Source organism: Talpa europaea (assembly GCF_964194135.1).
Source record: "Talpa europaea genome assembly, chromosome: 9".
NCBI classification, from domain to species: Eukaryota; Metazoa; Chordata; class Mammalia; order Eulipotyphla; family Talpidae; genus Talpa; species Talpa europaea.
This window is the reverse complement of record NC_140076.1, coordinates 64,611,233-64,629,202: the sequence shown is the minus strand read 5'-3', so window position 1 is coordinate 64,629,202 and position 17,970 is coordinate 64,611,233. Positions and strand designations below refer to the sequence as shown.

The 17,970-nt window shown below is 40.4% G+C and overlaps 1 pseudogene across 1 annotated transcript in view; it reads right to left on the bottom strand.

Moving 5' to 3' along the window:
- Nucleotides 1-6,815, bottom strand: part of LOC311176716 (farnesyl pyrophosphate synthase-like) — a 176,919-nt pseudogene extending 170,104 nt beyond the window's left edge. The window contains exon 1 of the transcript in view: nucleotides 6,669-6,815. The product of the transcript in view is annotated as a farnesyl pyrophosphate synthase-like (transcript). The remainder of the gene's footprint in view (nucleotides 1-6,668) is intronic.
- Nucleotides 6,816-17,970: the final 11,155 nt, after the last annotated feature.

Below are 17,970 nucleotides of genomic sequence, written 5' to 3'. Positions count from 1 at the left end.
ATGCTCAGGCATTTGGATTTTATGCTAAAGATAAGTTGATGTATCTTATGACATGATTCAGATTTGAGGGGCTAGACTGGAGGCAGGGAAAATAAATAGGGACCTGGTGTAATATCTAGGTCAGAGGTCTAGTGCAGAGACAGAGAAAAGTTCCAACAGAAAGGTAGACATGGATTTCCTCATTGACCTGAATAAGGAGTAGACTGTTTGACTCCATGGGAAAGGTAAGTTTTGTGGCCCAGTCAGTGAGGGAACCATCATCCTGACCTCCTGCAATGTGCTGTGGCTCCAGTTTCGTCTTGCAATCATTCACTATGAAAATTATTCCACAGATTCTTCATAGAAGGCGTAACACTGATAAAGTATTTTGTATCCTTTTCTCATTCAAGATCATTTTCCTTGTTTGTCTTCCAGCCCAAACCAGACTTGGAAACCTCCAGCTTTTCAAAGTAACCTAGCTTTGAAATTTCTAGAGGGGTAGAAATATTCCTTCCTATAGCTCCCACCACCCCCATACACACACACACTCCCCAGTACACAAATGATACCATAAAGCATAAAGAATAAAATGGGGTAGAGTTAAGTCTGTGAAAGAAAAACTGAGCCACTAGAGGATAAACTGCAAAAGAAACATATGGTAGGTATAGACTGGAGAAACTTGGGTACTGATTTCCCAAGCTCTTTTTTCTTTGGTATATTTTTTACATAACTCTTCATTTTTGTACAGTATATGCTTTCTCATCTCGGTTATAGTCTCCGTGAAATTCCCACCACCAATTCACCTGTGTACCATCAGAAAGATGGGGTACATATACCCAAGCTCTTTTTTCAGTCTGACCTAGAACAGATGGCTTCATAGAGCCAGGGTATCCTCATGGTTAAGAGCATGGGTTCTGCAGCCCTACTGTGCCAAGTCAAATCCATCTTTACTATTTGCTGAGTGTGTGATCGTGAGCAAGTTATTTTTTTTTTTAAGATTTATTTATTTTTATACAAGAAGTGGGGTACAGGCCAGATGCGCGGGAAGGTGAGCAGATTCACCAGAGACAGAACGGGGAACAGAACAGGCAAACTGAAGAAATACACTGCTGAGGGGAGCAGCAGGCGAGACAGGAGAGATCTGCTGCTCCATGTGGGATTCTCGCCGGCTGGCCGCGAGCAAACCCGCACTGCAGAGGCTGCGTTTGCGGACAGCTTCAGAGTGCTGTGCTCAACTGCCTGTGCCACCAGGGAGGCCCAAGCAAGTTATTAAGTCTCTTGATTCCTTGGTTTCCCCAATTGTGACATGGGAATAATAATAGTACTCATCTTGTAGACTTGGCATGAGTTAATCACTTAAATGTAAGCTATTTAAATTGTTCCCACCACATAATAAGTACCCAACAAATGCTAGCCAGCATTATACCAGCAGAAACTCCACCCTAACTCCCACTCAAGAAATTACATTGGAATGCAAGTAAGTGAGAATGAAGGGGGAAAAAGTCTTAATAAATTTAAGAAGATGGAAATCACATCAAACATCTTTTCTAACCACAAAGGAATATATTATTGTTATGGCATTTAAGTATTTAAGTTCATTTATCAAATACCAAGATTTTTACTGTATGAGACATACAAGTATGAATTCAACAAAGTAAAATTAAATTCTATATTACTGTATCTGGATAGGAAATGATCTTTTAAAAAATAAATATTTCTAGCTCTACCCATTAAAAAGGCCTGGTGAGCAACCCTGGCACTCAAATTGTGGCCTATAAATACTAAGGGATTCCTCTAAAAAATGGGTGATTATTCAGCACTGCAGTAAAAATGTTCCAGAGAACTCCTGTAACAGCAGTAAGGAAGCAATCAAAGATTACTAAAGGTATGAGGATAAGACTCGTGACCAATATAATGATGAATGTGATGTATTGGGGGTAAAAATCGTATATAAAAACCCATGTACCCATGATGATACTCATTGGAAAATAAATAAATAACTTCATGCTCTTAGTTTTCATCATTAGTGGTAACTAGGCACCAAGTCCTAACTGAAAATTAGCAATTAAAGGGAAAGAAGCATTTATCCTGCCTTTCCTTAATGAAATTTCAGGGTAATAAGATATTCAATGTTTTTGAGCATTATGGGTCCTTAGAGAAGAATTCCAGTCAATAAAGGTAAAAGAGTAACAGAATTAGAAAAAAAATTCCACTTTCAACCCCTCATGAAATAATTGAATTTCAAGGGAAAATTTTAAATGGAGGTATCAGACTGTCTGCATATGAAACCCTTGCTCAAATTAGCATCATTAAGAAAGTACAGCAGACTTTATAGGCCATCTATTGTGGTGCAAAATAAGAAGACAGCACCAATAGTTAAATATTCTTGAAAGAAATCTTGGACTTGAATCTAATCAAGATTCTTGAACTAACTTCTAGTTTACCATAAATACAAGAGATAGAGAACATAGATAAATAAGCCACAATGAAGCAAATAGACAAACTCAGAATGTGGGACTTTCCATATGCCCTGGTTTCTTCAATAAGAAAGAAATATATTGGGTCCTCCCTTGTGGCGCGAGGGGTTAAGACACAACCTATGAAGCTGTCCGCAGCCTCTGTAGCACGAGTTTGATCCATGGCCAGCCAGGGAGCAACCCATATGGCGCAGCAGACCTCTCCTGACTCATCTGCTGCTCCCCTCAGCAGTGTGTTTCAGTCAGTCTGCCTTTTCTATCCCCGCTCTGCCTCTGGTGGATCCTCTCACCCCCCACTGGTCTGTACCCCAGCTCTTGCATGCACAAATAAATAAACTTAAGAAAGAAAGAAAGAAAGAAAGAAAGAAAGAAAGAAAGAAAGAAAGAAAGAAAGAAAGAAAGAAAGAAAGAAAGAAAGAAAGAAAGAAAGAAAGAAAGAAAGAAAGAAAGAAAGAAAGAAAGAAAGAAAGAAAGAAAGAAAGAAAGAAAGAAAGAAAGAAAGAAAGAAAGAAAGAAAGAAAGAAGCATGAAAAGGGAGAGCTCAGGGAAAGGAACAGGGCCAAGGGGGTGTTCTTTACTACAAGACACTTAAGAAACACAACCACCAAAGCAATATGTGTGAATCTTATTTAAATCCAATTGGACCAATAATAACATCACATTCTTGAGATAACTGCAGAAATTAAAATATGACACCAATGCATCATAGTAAGTCTGATGACAACCTAGGATTATTTAAGAAAATGCCCACATTCCTGAAAAATGTAGGGAGCTGAGCTTTGCATGAGTGAAATGACATGAGAGCTGGGATTTGAAAAGTCAAATAATTGGGAAGAGTTGCAGGGTGTATGAAGCGGGGGTAAAGTAATGAAGCAAAAAGACAAGTGCTGATACACTGGATATGTGGAGTTTATTATACTATTTTACTATATTATGCAATTAATATTCTTATTACTATTATTACTATAGTGTCCTCACCATTTTGTGTATATTTGAACATTTTTGTCATAAAAAAATATAAATAACATAGGAAAACTCTGAATCAGACAATATACATTTCATTAAAATTTTGCTTTTTTTTTTTGTTAATGGAAAAAAATTCCCTGTTCCACCACCCACCACACGTCAAAGCATCTCATTTGTTAATCACTAGTACCATGTGTGGTCCATCCCTGCACTAAACAAAATGAGTGTGCTTATTTCTCACCCTCCAGACTGTGGCTTGAGAGCAGAAACTGTGTCTTATTCAACTATGAAGGCCAATGCTGGTAGTCAGTGCTCAGAGCAAATCTGTATAATAGGTGAATATTCATAAAAATCAATCAGAAGTTGCTTACAGTGCTGACAACAGGGCACTAACTTCAAAACTTCTGCTGCTGAAACTGTGTGGGGTCTGAGGACTCTTCATTTTCAGTAAATTTTCCAGTGAGTCTTACACACATGGTTTGGAGTCCGCACTTTGAGAAATATTTATGTAGATGATATTACACAGTCACGTGGGACAGTTTCACAGAGGAGCTCAGGAATAAGTAACATCAATAAACAAATGGATGGCATGTGTGTAGTTAGACTCATCAGTTTCAGAGGCTCTGATTTCTGAGGTTAAATAATGAGAAGAGCTGATTAGTAAATGGCAAGGGGAGGAGAGCAGCTTCAAATGCAGCATTTGATTCCAATTTTATTTTTATTTAAATGGAAACTTCTGCGGGAGTCAAAAGCAAAGCTTCTTGATTACAGACAGCACAGCTACAGATAAATATAAATCCCAGCTTTCCAGACGGCTTTGTGAGTAGGATCAGGAGCACACGGCACTAACTACCATGATTATATAAGGCATGTGCTTATAATAAGTCTTAAACGAATATGGGCTTCCTCAGAGTCCAATTTATAAAATTTCTCATTCTCTCCCATCAGCCTCATTAGGAATCTGCCTGAATCTGCCAGTTGATTGGTTGGAGTAATATTGTTTCCATATAATTCCCCCTCCATGCCAAAATACTGTTAGTGGTGGGTAATTCGTTGCCTCATGAGCCCACCACCAGAGTTCATGTAAAGGACAGATGGATGATAATGATGACACTGCTAAGAGCCTACATTGGGTTAAGATTCCTGCTGGTTCTGTTCCTCAGCTGGCCCCTTGTTCTTTCCTGTCTCTATGGTTTGGTAAATGCCTGCCTCTGCCTAAAATTCCCTTTGCCCACCTCTCTGCTAGACCAGGTGTCACCCCTCCAATGAGCCATAGCCCAAGAGTCAGCATCTCTGGGAAGCTCAAAGCCAGACTGATATAGGCCTATGTTCTGGGCTCTTAAAAGCAGCCTGAGCTTACCTCCATCATAAAATCACCAACGATTAAGGGTTTTTTTTTTTGTTGTTTTTTTTTTTTACCCCTGTCTATCTCAAGTATCTTGCACAAACCTGACACATTATACTCAACAAGTACAATAAAACAGAGTGAATGAATGAATAAGCACTTAATCAGCAGATCTAAGTTACTAAACCAAAGCAATTAAATTGAAGCATGTCTCTGAGTTGAAATATTAGAAACAGTTTCAGCAATTTCTAAAGTATCAGAGGCTGAGAAATCCCACAAAACAAAGGATGGATACAAGCGTTGGTTCTTCAAAAAGCAACTGAAGATAAATTAAAGAACCCATGGTTACATGAACTTGTAACCATCAGTAGCAAAATTTTATAACAAAGACCTGCTCACTGGGATATATAAATAGTTTTTCAAAACATAAATCTGACCAAATTTTCTCTCCTATTCAAATGTGTGACAAATTGTACATAATGCCCAGGTGAAAAAAATGGCATAAAATAACCACTTTACAACACTTAGACACATTTGTACTTGGTTACATTGAAATATAAATAAATGAATATACAAACATTATTAATAAATCAATCGAGATAAGTCTGACAGAGAAGGGTATCATAACTTCTTTGTCTTTCCTCTTTAATAATTTTACAAATTACTTAATAAAGATTCATAAAATATGCCTACCAAATACATGCATCCTTTCAACAGACAAAGCACTTTATGCTTTCCCTTGACAAGGTCAATGCATAGTAAATACTTAATCATAATACAATGTGATAGATACTGGCAGACCTAGAAATCATTGTTGTTACTGTCACGAGAGAAAATTTGAGAAATGACACGATCAAGTTTGTAAACAACACAATCAAGTTTAAAATATCTCTAACAAAAAATGCATAAATACAACTAAGGGAAAAAAGCAGAATTTTAAAATAACTCTACACTCAAGAACAACCAAATAGAAACCTAAAAGATGAAATGCAATCATTAATAGCATTACTGCAAAAATTGGGCTTTTTCAATTATACAAGAAAATAATGCTTGTGGCCTGGCTTGACAGGTTTGTTAAAAAGCAGGCACAGCCTAATACTCTATAACTCACTGCCCACTGTTGTTGCAGGCAAACAGAATATGAAGATAGCAATACAACTCTCTTCTGTGCCTCAGTGTCCTCACCCACCCAGTGGACTTAATAATAGGGCCTGTGATGAAGTGGCTCTCTAGTATGATTGTGAAGGAGAAAACTGAGATTATTTGTCCATCAAATATGTTCTGAGTGACTACCAAATTCTCATGACAGACTTTGGATGTGTGCAAAGCACTTTGCACCATGCTACACATACACAGAAATGATAGCTGTTAATATTATTAAGCCCAGTTTTAACTATCCTGGCTGTCCATCCTGTCTCTAGAGACAGACACTGCACCTGCTTTTTAAGACTCAGCAATAGGAGGGTCTGCACCGGGCTACTGTAGTTAGCACATCGTAAACCTCTTCAGAGCTCTTTCCTTATCGAGTGTCATTAAGAGTCCCAGCCAGAGACAGACTCTCAGGGTGTTGTCCGCAGCTAGACTTCTAAGGAGAATCAAGTGTTTCTGAAATCAAGTCAAGATTAGTCTCTGAATAGATCAGTTTTCATTCTAACTACTCACCTCTGAACTTCTAAGCGTTGTTAGCCTGGAACATACAATCCAGCACTTCATTTTACCATGTTGGAGTAGAAAGAACGCTTGAGGTTATCTTAAAAGACATTCGATAAAAGCATGGGCTTTTGGAGTCAGACTTCCAAACCCCTACTCATCTGACCTTGGGAAAGTTGTTTTGTTTCCTCAGATGGCCCAGGTAGTCCTGTAAGGACTAAACTCCATCAGTGCCTGTGGCAGGAACTCACCACATGCCAGTGGTCAGGCGCATCCTCAGAAGCCAACTGTTCGCGTCCACACTGGTTGTAGGAAAGTCCTCCACGAATCGAGCCAAAATTTTCCTTCTCTATCTTTGTTCTGCCCAGCGGTCTAAAATGTGCCCTCTGTCCGCGCATGGTCGGTTTCCTCCTATCTTTCTCGGGGAGGGCTCTTCAGGTTGTTGAAGACAGCAGTTAGGTCTCCTGAGAGTGACCAAGCAGCCTGGTTTGCCGAGAATGCCGAGCTTGCCAGGGTCACAGGCCTGTCCGTGCAAACCAGGGGACGTCCCCGCCAGCGGCACCTGTGCCCAAGCCTGCTGCAGCGAAAGTTGTCACCGTGAAACGCTGGCGGTAAAGCAATGATGCCGTAAAAAAATAAATAAATAAATAAAATAAAATGTAGAAAGGAAAATGAATTTAAAAGAAAGTAATGAAACACTTTTTCTCTTTCCCTAAAATTTCTTCCTTCATAAAGAGGGGTATCGGTTTCCAAATAAAAAATGGAATGCATATTTATAAGTGAGTTTTCTGCTAGCTTGTGAAATTCTTCTATAGTTTGGCAGCGGAGGGGTGCTGTTATTTCACATCATCATATGTAAGGTATATAACTGATAATATCTATCTATCCGGCCTGTATTTAAATGATCCATCGCATTCATCCAGTTCTTATATTTCACTAGATCATCTAAGCCAGATCCTGTGCCAAATACCAAAATTCTGCTGACATCTTGTTCCCCACTATAAATAGCAAAAAATTTGCATCGTTTTTGAGAAACGTACACTCCTCAGGAATCCTACACACCATCTCTTTTTGGAAGGATGATAAGCGCTCGATTCTTTCACATCCAACTTCTAATGTGGAGTGATAAATTTGCTAAAAAATGACATTAGAGAACAAGCCATTACCTCTCAGTTAGCAAAAGAACTGATCAGGCATGCAAAGATTTTGAATTACTAGCCTCTTTCATATTTGCCATAGCTTGGTCATTTTTTTTTAATCTGGATAGATGGGAGAGATGACTTTGCTCACCCAAGGATGTGCAAACTGATATGTTATCATTTCCTAGTATAGTATGCAATCTGATTTTAAACTCTCACATTTCACACTTGCAGTAAGTTACTTTATCACTGTATTAAAAAAAAAAAGGGAGTACTGTGTCAGTTGAAACCAAATTAGAAAACAAATGTCAAAACAATCTATCAAACCAAGCTTTCAGCCAGTTATCTTTTAAAGTAAAATGGCTTTATGGCAATTAGTTATGCAATGAAAATGCCTGTGGCAAAGAACTTATAGAGAAACTGCTTAGAACCAGTTCCCATAAACTGAAATGGTCATTCTACTCCTCTCTCTGTTCTCCAGGCTGAGTATCAACCTGGTCTTCAAATATTGGTTTCATGACTTGTGTCCTCCCCCTCATCCCATTTTCCCTCCAATTAATTTTTTATTTTAATCATTGTCTCCCTTAGTATATGGCACAGAAACATTTATGTGGCAGTAGGGGTGTGCATGGTAGAAGAAGTGCTTAGAAGTGTTTTCTCTTGTGATAATGACACAGGTTGTACTTGTATCACTCCATCTCGAGTGCAGACACTTTTGTAAACCATTTTCCTAAATGGATCATTATGTCCAAGACCCCTCTGTTTATTTCTCAGCATCTTTATTATCTAATATCTCCCCCAATTTGGCGCTTGTTCTAACATAGGAAAGATTAAGTGAGGGATTATATCATTAATCATGTAGTTGTCTTTTATGTGCATAATTTTAAATTTGCCTATAGGTTTTTATGCTACAAACTTTGTTCTTTTTGTTTTAAAAGTAAGAGCTGTTATTAAGATCTATCCATGTCACCATGTGAATGTCTATTTCCTTGCTTTTAATTGCCATACAATGTTCCTTGAGTATATATCCACCTCTTTGCATAAACCCATCCACCCATGGTGAGCAGGTGACCTCTTACTCCCAGCTGCTGCACTTAACATTGTGATGTGTGTCATTCACATCCCCTTTAAGAGAAATTTTCTTGGGTCAGTATTACTTGTCAGAATCTCTTCTCGATAGTTTTGCCAAAAAGTTATCTAATGGAGGGAATTTATTATTTTTAAATGGTTGGAAGAAAGTAGAATCTGGGTTGAGCTTCCAAGAATAACTCCCAGAGCTACATGGTAGAACTGACCCACCAGGGAACAATGACCTCTGCAGCTGTCAGATGAGAGGAAATCAACACCTCTTCTCTGAAACCAGGGCTTTTGAAAGGGATGCCGACTCCCCAACTTCTCCATAACCCCCCAATTTTAGAACCAGATAGTAGGACCTCTGCTATATCTTCTGAAAATAAATTGCAGCAATGTGACTGTCTTTGAGACCATGTATACCACCATAAAGAATAACCACAGGAGAAAGAAGACCGTGACTTCGTGATAATCACTTATGTCATCTCCAACCACATCTATGCATTTGCTTGGAGGAAGTGAGATCCTTCACAAAACCTAAGCAGCCAGGACATATAGAAAATGAATACATTTAGTTTTCTGTCCCCTAGAATGCAGGAAACCATGTTCTACAAAGAGGCAGAAGGAAGTTAGGTAAACCAATCTTTAGAATTTACCAAAAACCAAAGATGATACACAATTTGCACACATAGTGCTAGGTTATTCTCCAGAATGACTATATAGTACTCACTCCCATCAGCAGGGTTCCCAATCCTCTCTTCCTTAATAATACTATATAGGTTTTTAAAAAAAATGCCAAACTAGTTATGATGTCAAAGTAAAAAGGCACATTTTTTGTGTCCCACTACCCTGTGGGGGCTGATTTAACTTGATTTCTAGCAACATTGGTGTTTCTGACATTATCTGCTGCTGCCAAACTAATTATTCTCAAACGAGTATTTTCATTATATTATATGCATTCTGGACTTCACATTTATTATTTCTTTAAATTTCATTTTTGTAGTATTAGCCCAAATTTCCCATCTATCAAGATTATTTAAAATCATTACCCTTTCCTCTATATTTTAATTGTCCCTTTTGACTGCCAGAGAGTAGAAGGAAAAGGAATGGACGTTGATTTTCTATTTTACACATTGAAAACTGTAGCTCAAGGAAGCTAAGTGACTTGCTCAAGGCCACCCAACAGTAAGTGGAAAAGATATGCTTCAAACCAGCTAAGTCTGAAGACAGAGTTTTACATGCATTATCATATCATGCTTTGTAAAAGTCATGTAGAACATGGGGTCTCTGAGAATGATTTCAGACTCCTTCCAGTTTAGTCATAAAAACATTATCTGAAGAATTACAATAGTCACTTTCTGGCCTTTGTAAATAAATCCTAATGAAAAGTCACCAAAATGTGGCCCGTTGGAAAAATTATCAAGACCTTAAAAATATATGAATGCAAAAGTTAAATTCTCATTAAAAATTGACATAGGAAAAGTGTATTTTCTTCAACCTCCACACATTTACCCCCTCTGTTCACTAAAAATATCCTTACTTCTCCTGGACAACTCTTGTTCATTCTCTGGCACCCCTACTGTTTTATCTACTGCAACCCCCTTAGAGGGAAATTCAAATCCAGGCACTTTGATTCCAGAACCCACTCTCTTGACTTTTATACACAAAATGTATCTGGGAAGGAAACATTAAAACATGTTATATGATGTGATCATCTAATAATAATATCACAAAGGCACAAAGGGAGTATGGAGGAAGAAACACCTCAGTGGGGCAAGTCATGGAAGGTTGTCAAAGGAAGTGATTTTTGACCTGACTCTTAAAGGATCAGGGTTGACCAGGTAGACAACTGTGGAGAGAAAATTTCAAGCAGAGAGAATGGCACCAATTATTGAGGAAAGAAAACACATTTCTCCTGAGAGCATACTGGTCCCAAATACCAATCATTTAAAGGTTTATTGGGTTTTTTTAAAGTAATTCTGGATCTTAAGATCATCTTTGTATATATTTTTTCATACTACAAAAACTAGTTGGTTATCACCAATCAACCAGTGGTTTAACCAGGATTAATGGTGCTGCCCAAAACACTCTGATAAAAATTGTCTAGATCTTTGTTAAAAACACAGCTCCAGGACCCCTGGGGCTACTTATTCAGTGGGTCTGGGATGAAGCCAGGAACTCATAACATTTAACAAGTATCCCTGGGAGATTCTCATCATCAGAGAAGTTTGGCAAACACTAGGTTAGCTCAGGCCTTGAAATCAACACTCCTCCCATAACTCTTTTTCAGAGGAGATAGAATCCAGCACAGCATCAGCCTCCTGGTCAGTTAATAATTAAGTCATTTGAATCATTTTCCTGGATAACTCAATGACATATTTCATTAAAGGATGTGGCATGTGAGTGACAACCATACAGCACATTTTCCTTTATAGACCCAGTGCCTAAAACTCTTCCTACTTGTCTCATCTAATCCTCTCCACAATCCTGTAAGATTTTCTACCTTGTACATTATATTTTCTATGCATTTCCTATGTATGCAATGTATTTTCTACATTGTGCAAGTTTGGAAATTAAAACTCAAGAGAGTTTTAGAAATGCATGCAAATGATAGAAAGTAACCAAGTTGGAATTTGAAATCTAATCCATTAGATTCTAGAGCCCAAGCTTTTCTTGCTATCCTAGCTTCTGGAAGGGTCTACAGTAGATTCCATCTTCACAGAGTCAACCTATAAGAGCAGCCAGCCATAGCTGAAGTCTGCAAACTTTTTACTCTGGAACTTTTCATTTTAGGTTGACACATCACTGACCTCTACTCCCCTACCCCACCTGATTCACCCCAAGAAACCATCCATTTTGCTCCTTGCCAATCTGTTGCAGTTTTCCTCACAAATTATTTGTGGCTATAACAAGCAAGGCCACGCCAATGTCTGGCATTCAAAGAAGCATGAGCCTTCATTCCTGAGGTAATGAGACCTTTTTTTTCCAAGTTCCTTCCTCCAAAGTTCATGAACTTAATAAAAAATAAAATAAGACTAGCTCTATTACAGCCTAGCCTCTGCTTCAGGAAGCCAGGCCTGATTGGGTAAAGGCAGTGCCTGCATGAAAAAGAAAATGTATTCATAAATAGCGCTGTCTTAACTTTCCATTGAATCCATAGAGAACCAGAGTGGGGAGGGGTACAGAGCTCACATCTTGGCTCTCTGGTTACACAGGGACTTGGATGCAGGTGACATTAATGTCACGAGGGCAAAGTGAACTTTGATATACATATACTTACAGCATTTTCTCCCCCTTGTAAATAGAGCTTTGGAGAATCTGACACTCCACTCTTTAAAGTGAGTAGAAACTTGCATCCATCTAATCTCTGTACACCGCAACCACCCAGAAGAGTACAAAATACCTAAGAGATAAATGGAAGTACTCACCCCAGGCTCTGGCCACATTGGTCTCTTGCTTGTCAATGCCAGTGGTCGTTGTCACACGCTTCTGCAGGTGCCCCACAGTGACCCTTGCCCCCATTCCAAATGAATCTTTCTTTGAACCTGGTAAAATCCATTCTCCCCCGCTGGAAACCCCAACTCCTCAAAGTTTACTCACATAGTTATTACTCTAAGACCTCACTGGCCTCTCTAGGAATTTGACTTGCCTATCCATCAATTCCCTGCTAGCCCTCACACACCTATTCAGCAGATACATTCTGAGTAGAATTCCTGCTCCAAGCATGAGAGATTCACCTAGAATAAGAACCATCCCAGCTTTCACCGAGCAGCCTTACCTCCTCCTTGCCCAGCCTAGACCATCTTCTCACCAATCTAGAGACCTAGTATTCTGCCCTACCCAGTCACTCAGCTTCTCTTGTTCACTGCCAAAGTGCTAGAGAAGTTTTTCTAACAATGCCAAATTGCACTGGGAAAGAATTGGCAAATTCTGCCTTAGCTTTGGTTTCTACACAGTAGGATGCAATGAAAAATACATAAGAAAAAGAATCTAAAACACTGTGTAAAAATGAACCAGGTATTCAATAGACACCACCACCACCCACCCTATGTTTGGAGTAGACAGATCTGCATCTGAATTCCAGCAGTACATTTCATTGCTGTGTGTTCTCAGCCACAGACCCTCTCATCCATGAAATGGAAGCAGTAAAACAGCAAATTCTGAAGGTGGTAAAGAAGATTTAGAAACAAGCACATCAATAACTCATTAGTTCCATTATGCTTCCCCTAAACTTCAGATCCCATACTGTTGCCTAAGTGCTAGATGGTTTCTGATCAGCAGCTTTACTCAAGCAGAATGCTAAATACTGATTTAAGATCTACTGGGCTCCTAGAACCTGTGCCCTTGCCTCCTAATTCTCAGCTAAGACCATTAAGCAAAGTGTATAGAGATTCAGAAAACAACAATCACAGCCCCCCCGAAGTCCAGGAGGTTTAGTGCGAGAGAAATGTAACATTTCAGTGTCTGAAACTCAGTGCTCTCCAGCCCTCGGACCCCCATCCCAGATGTAGTGGGCAGCGATGATGAGGACTGTGTTGTATTTCCTATGAATGAAGCTATCGGGCAGAGAGAACAATGTCGTCATTGATGGGGAAAGGTCACTGAAATTCCAAGGACACTTGAGGCCATTCACTGGGCTGAGACAGAGATGCCTAATATTAATCCTACGTAATATGAGTCTCTGACAACCCACTTTCTAATGGGCCTGCTGGCAGCTCAAATGGCCATTCACTGTGATTCAGTGCATCCTCAAGGAAGTAGTTTAGAGAGGGAAAGTCTCATGTTTTTATCTATATTCCAAAGCTCTCCCAAAATACATTAGCATGGGCCGTTCTGACTCTCAGGGGGAAAGGTGCTTTGCTCCATTGAAGGTTTACTTGATTTGGGGGGAGAAATAGGTCCAAACCCAGTGAAATCAGTGTTCTTTCATTTGTTAAGCACACACTCAGGGGGCACAGAATGTAACAAACTTTCACTGCTGCTCTCCCAATCGTGGTTTCTGGCCCATGACCTTGGATGTAAGACCCATCATTTACACACCCACTTTACACTGGTGATTTAGAGTTCATTCGTTTATTTTCCAAATACTTAGCAAGCCTGACCCCTATTCCAAGCACTGGAGTGAGGAATAAGAAGACAATCCAGGCAGAGCCATTCTGTCCCCCAACACAGTGTATGGACTCCCTAGAAAGTCCAACCATAACTGTACTCATTGCAAAGAAGGGTGTTTTGCTGGGGGGAGGTCAGGATCCCATGAAGATATACAGCAGGCATTCTAATCTGTAGGAGAGTCTGAGGAGGATCTTTGGTGACAATAACATTGCAGCTGGACTGGTCAGAAGACTAACAGCTAGCTAGCCTAGAGAGGAGGGGGCAAAAAAAGGAGAGCACAGAAGGAGTGCACTACACCCTTGCTGTAGAGAAGAGGGAGTAAAAGAGGGAGGCTAGTGATGCAGAGCCAGTTGGTGGAGGTCAGAGCTTTCCAGCTTTCTAGGTGGCATGCAGTTTTCGGGACTTCTTAGGCTCCAAGCTGCACAACCAATAGTCCCTGATGAGACCTTGGTCCCAACCTAGCTCCCAGCATCCCAACATCCAACAAGCAAATGCCAAATGTGGTATGTCTGTTGTCAAGCCTGTGTATTATGAGGGCACAGAAGAGAATCACTGCCCCAGCCTGTGGCAGGTCTAAAAGGCTTGGACACCTGTGCCTATTTAGCACATGGCTGGCCTATGACAACATATGAAGTAGAAGCCTGTAGTCCAAACTCTGGAGCCAGATTGACTGGGATCAAAGTGATTGCCCTACCAGTTACTAACAGTTAAGTCCCACTAGCTTCACTGTGCCTCAGTTTCCTTTTCTACAAAAATGAGAACAATCATAGTACTTAGCTCACAAGCTTGACATGGGAATTCTAAAAAAGAGTTAACATATGCAAAGTTGAGAACAGTTTAGAACAGTTCTGGCATGTGATAAGTGCTGTATAAAGGATAGCGATGATTAAGAGTTACATGGTGGTCATGATTTTTTTAATTAATAGGCTTATTTTTAGCAGGTTTATATTTATGAGAAAATTGAGAACAAACTACAGTGCATTTCCATTTATGCCTCCCCTCCACTCATAATTTCCCCTATTTCTAGCGTCTTGCTTTGGTACGGTACATTTATTACAACCATAACATATTATTATTAACTTAAGTCCATGGTTTACATTAGTATTCACTCTTTCTTTTATATATTCTGTGGACTTTGACAAAATCATAATGTCATATAACAGTCATTACAGCATCATACAGAACAGTTTTACTGCCCTAAAAATTCTATCATCCCCCAACACTCCACCTCCTACAATCACTGATGTTTTTTTTTTTAAAGATTTATTTATTTATGAATATAAGAACTGGGTTACAGGCCAGAGGTGGCGGGGAAGTGGGTGGGGGGTGAGTGAGAGGATTCACCAGAGACAGAGTGGGGAACAGAACAGGCAGATTGACTGAAGTACACTGCTGAGGGGAGCAGCAGTGAGACAAGAGAGGTCTGCTGTGCCATGTGGGTAGCTTCCTGGCCAGGGATCAAAGCCGTGCTGCAGTGGCTGTGGATAGCTTCATAGGTTGCGTATTAACCCCTTGCACCACCAGGAAGGACCCAATCACTCATCTTTTTACTCCATAATTTTACATTTCCCAGAATGTCATATAGTTGGGATTATACAGTATATACACCTTTCATATTTGCTTCTTTCACTTAATAAGCAGTACTTCCATTTTCTCCAAGTGTTTTCCTTGGTTAAATTCTATTAAGGGTAGGGTGTTCATACCAGATTGAAAACTGATACTCAAAGGAAATGGAATGAAATTGTCTTTACTTTAACTAGAAAGTTCATGAGTCTTTGCTTTTGGTATTTTATCTCATCTTCCATAGAAGTCCCACTATTAAGGTGTCTTGCTTCTAGTTGTGACCCTTCTAAAATGCAAGTGTCCCTTGGAGATTGCATTTCAAGTATTTCAGGCCATAGATCAGAGCATTTTTTCCCTTAGAAGTAGCATCAGCAATAGTTCTTCCCAACCCCTTGTTTTAGAGATTGCAGTCAGAGAAATGACTTGTATGAGAAGATATTCAGAAATGAGCAACATGTCACACATCTAACATGTCACTAACCACTTGAATGCAGATTTGGATCAGTGCAGTAACCACATACCTTGAAATGAAGAATTAAAACACAAGATTCAACAAGTGATTTAATTATTTAATGTTCAATCTTTATCAAAAATGACAACATGAAGGCAAATCAGGATTATTATTTACCAGCATATCTTTATTGTACACCTATGAAATGTATGTGAACATAGGCAGATAACCATACTATAAGCTTACAGAAAGGAGCCATGAACAACTGCCCAGGGGAATCAAGAAAAGCTTCCCAGAAGAGGTGATGCATGACCAAATCCTGAAGGATGAGCAGATGTGGGTGGAAAAGCAAGAACACTGTAGTGATGAACACTAGAGGTAGCAAAGGAAGGACACTAGGAGAATCTAGAGTGAACCTGGGATGCAACATTTATTTGGGGATAATCAGCAGTTCCATCTGCCAGAGAAGAGGGTGCACTAAAGTATGGTAGAAGTGAGGCTGGTCACTCCCAGTTTCAGTGTCAGGGTGGCCACAGGCTGCAAAGAGTTGTCACAGTGCCAGCTCCTCCATTTTGCCACTGTTCCCAGGGCCATGGCTACTCCACCAGCCTCAAGTGTTCAGTCACTCCCTGAACAAGAGCCAAAAGGCCATCTATGGAAGGTTCTTAAAGAGCTCAAGGACTCCCTGTTTCCTCCCTGAGTCCTTGGCTGCCAGTGTCCTCATTGTGCCCCCTAGTAACTAGTTTCCTCCTGTTCCTGAAGGGCAGACAATAGAATTCTTCTGAGAGAGCCTTCTCAGGAATGGGACATCCTGAGGCAGTCTTAACTAGACTGAGGGGTGGAGGTGGGCTTTCCTTCCTGGAAGTCCAGCTTGCTAACACATTGCCTCCCCACCCTGTTGCTGCCCTACACTTCCATCTACTAATGCTGTTGCCTCCCAGACAGCCCTCGGTCTACATGGGCCTTAAGTAACTGTCTACACTGACCTCCAGACTCCTCCTGGGTGATGAAGGTTGTTTGCAACTAGCCTTCCCAAGCTTGTCAGAGCAAAAGTCTGCAGGATACCCCATTCAATGAAGCACCCAGTCAACAAGCAAGCACCTCAAAGAGGCATCAGGGTGTGGCTGACAGGCAGGAGATTCTTGAGAAAGTGAGGCCATTGGGTTGATTGCACCAACTCTGTGCACCGTCTCCGCCCTGCCTGCCTTCTCATCTCTGTGCATGAGCGACACACACCCTCCCTCTCGCCAATGCCCAGCCCTCGTTTTCTGTGCTCACACACCTTATCTCCCCACTGCCAATCGTGCCTTCCCATGTATGTCCCATTAATTCTTTTTTTTTTTAAGGTTTTTTTTTTTTTTTTTTAAGATTTATTTATTTATTTATACAAGCACTGGGTACAGTCAGAAGCGCAGGAGGGTGAGAGAATTCACCAGAGCCAGAGCGGGGAGCAGAGCAGGCAGAAGGACCAAAGTACACTGCTGAGGGGAGCAGCGGGGGGCAGGAGAGGTCTGCGCGCCATGTGGGACCCTCCTCCGGTGGCGGGGGAGCAGTCGGGGATCGAACCAGCAATGCAGAGGCTGCAGGCAGCTTTGCAACCCAGCGCTCAACCGCTGCGCCACCGGGTAGGCCCTGTCCCATTAATTCTTCATGCACCTCTACACCACAGTGCCAGAGTGGGGTGGAAAGCAGAGACAGGGACTTTCAAATCAGACATCTGGGTGGATTCACAGCTCTATTACCCTTTTCTTGTGCTACTGTGTAGCAACCTCTCTTGATTCCATTTCCTCAAATGCAACTGTGGGTAAAGAAAATGAAAGGATTAAGACTTAAATATGTAGCTATTCTAGAACAGTAGCTGATACATAGTATAATCTCTGGGTATTTCCTTTCTTCTCCCCCCTTAACAAATTAAATCCTAATACACTCAAACAAGCACAAGATTGGAATGTCCCTTAAGGTCACAGAGAGGCAAGATGATGGGAGGAACAAAGGCTCAGAGAAATCCTGTGTTAAATAAAGCAAACTTTTATTACAAAGAACAGAAACCAAAACTGATATTGGCTTGAGGGGAAGGTGGAGGTGATTGGAAGTATTTATTACTCCGGCAAAACTGATCAATATTCCTAATATTTATTCTTCTATTGTTCCCTTTAGTAATAGACACCCTGTCTCCTGTGACCCCAGGTTGCGCCTGTCTCTTCCGGTACACATTCC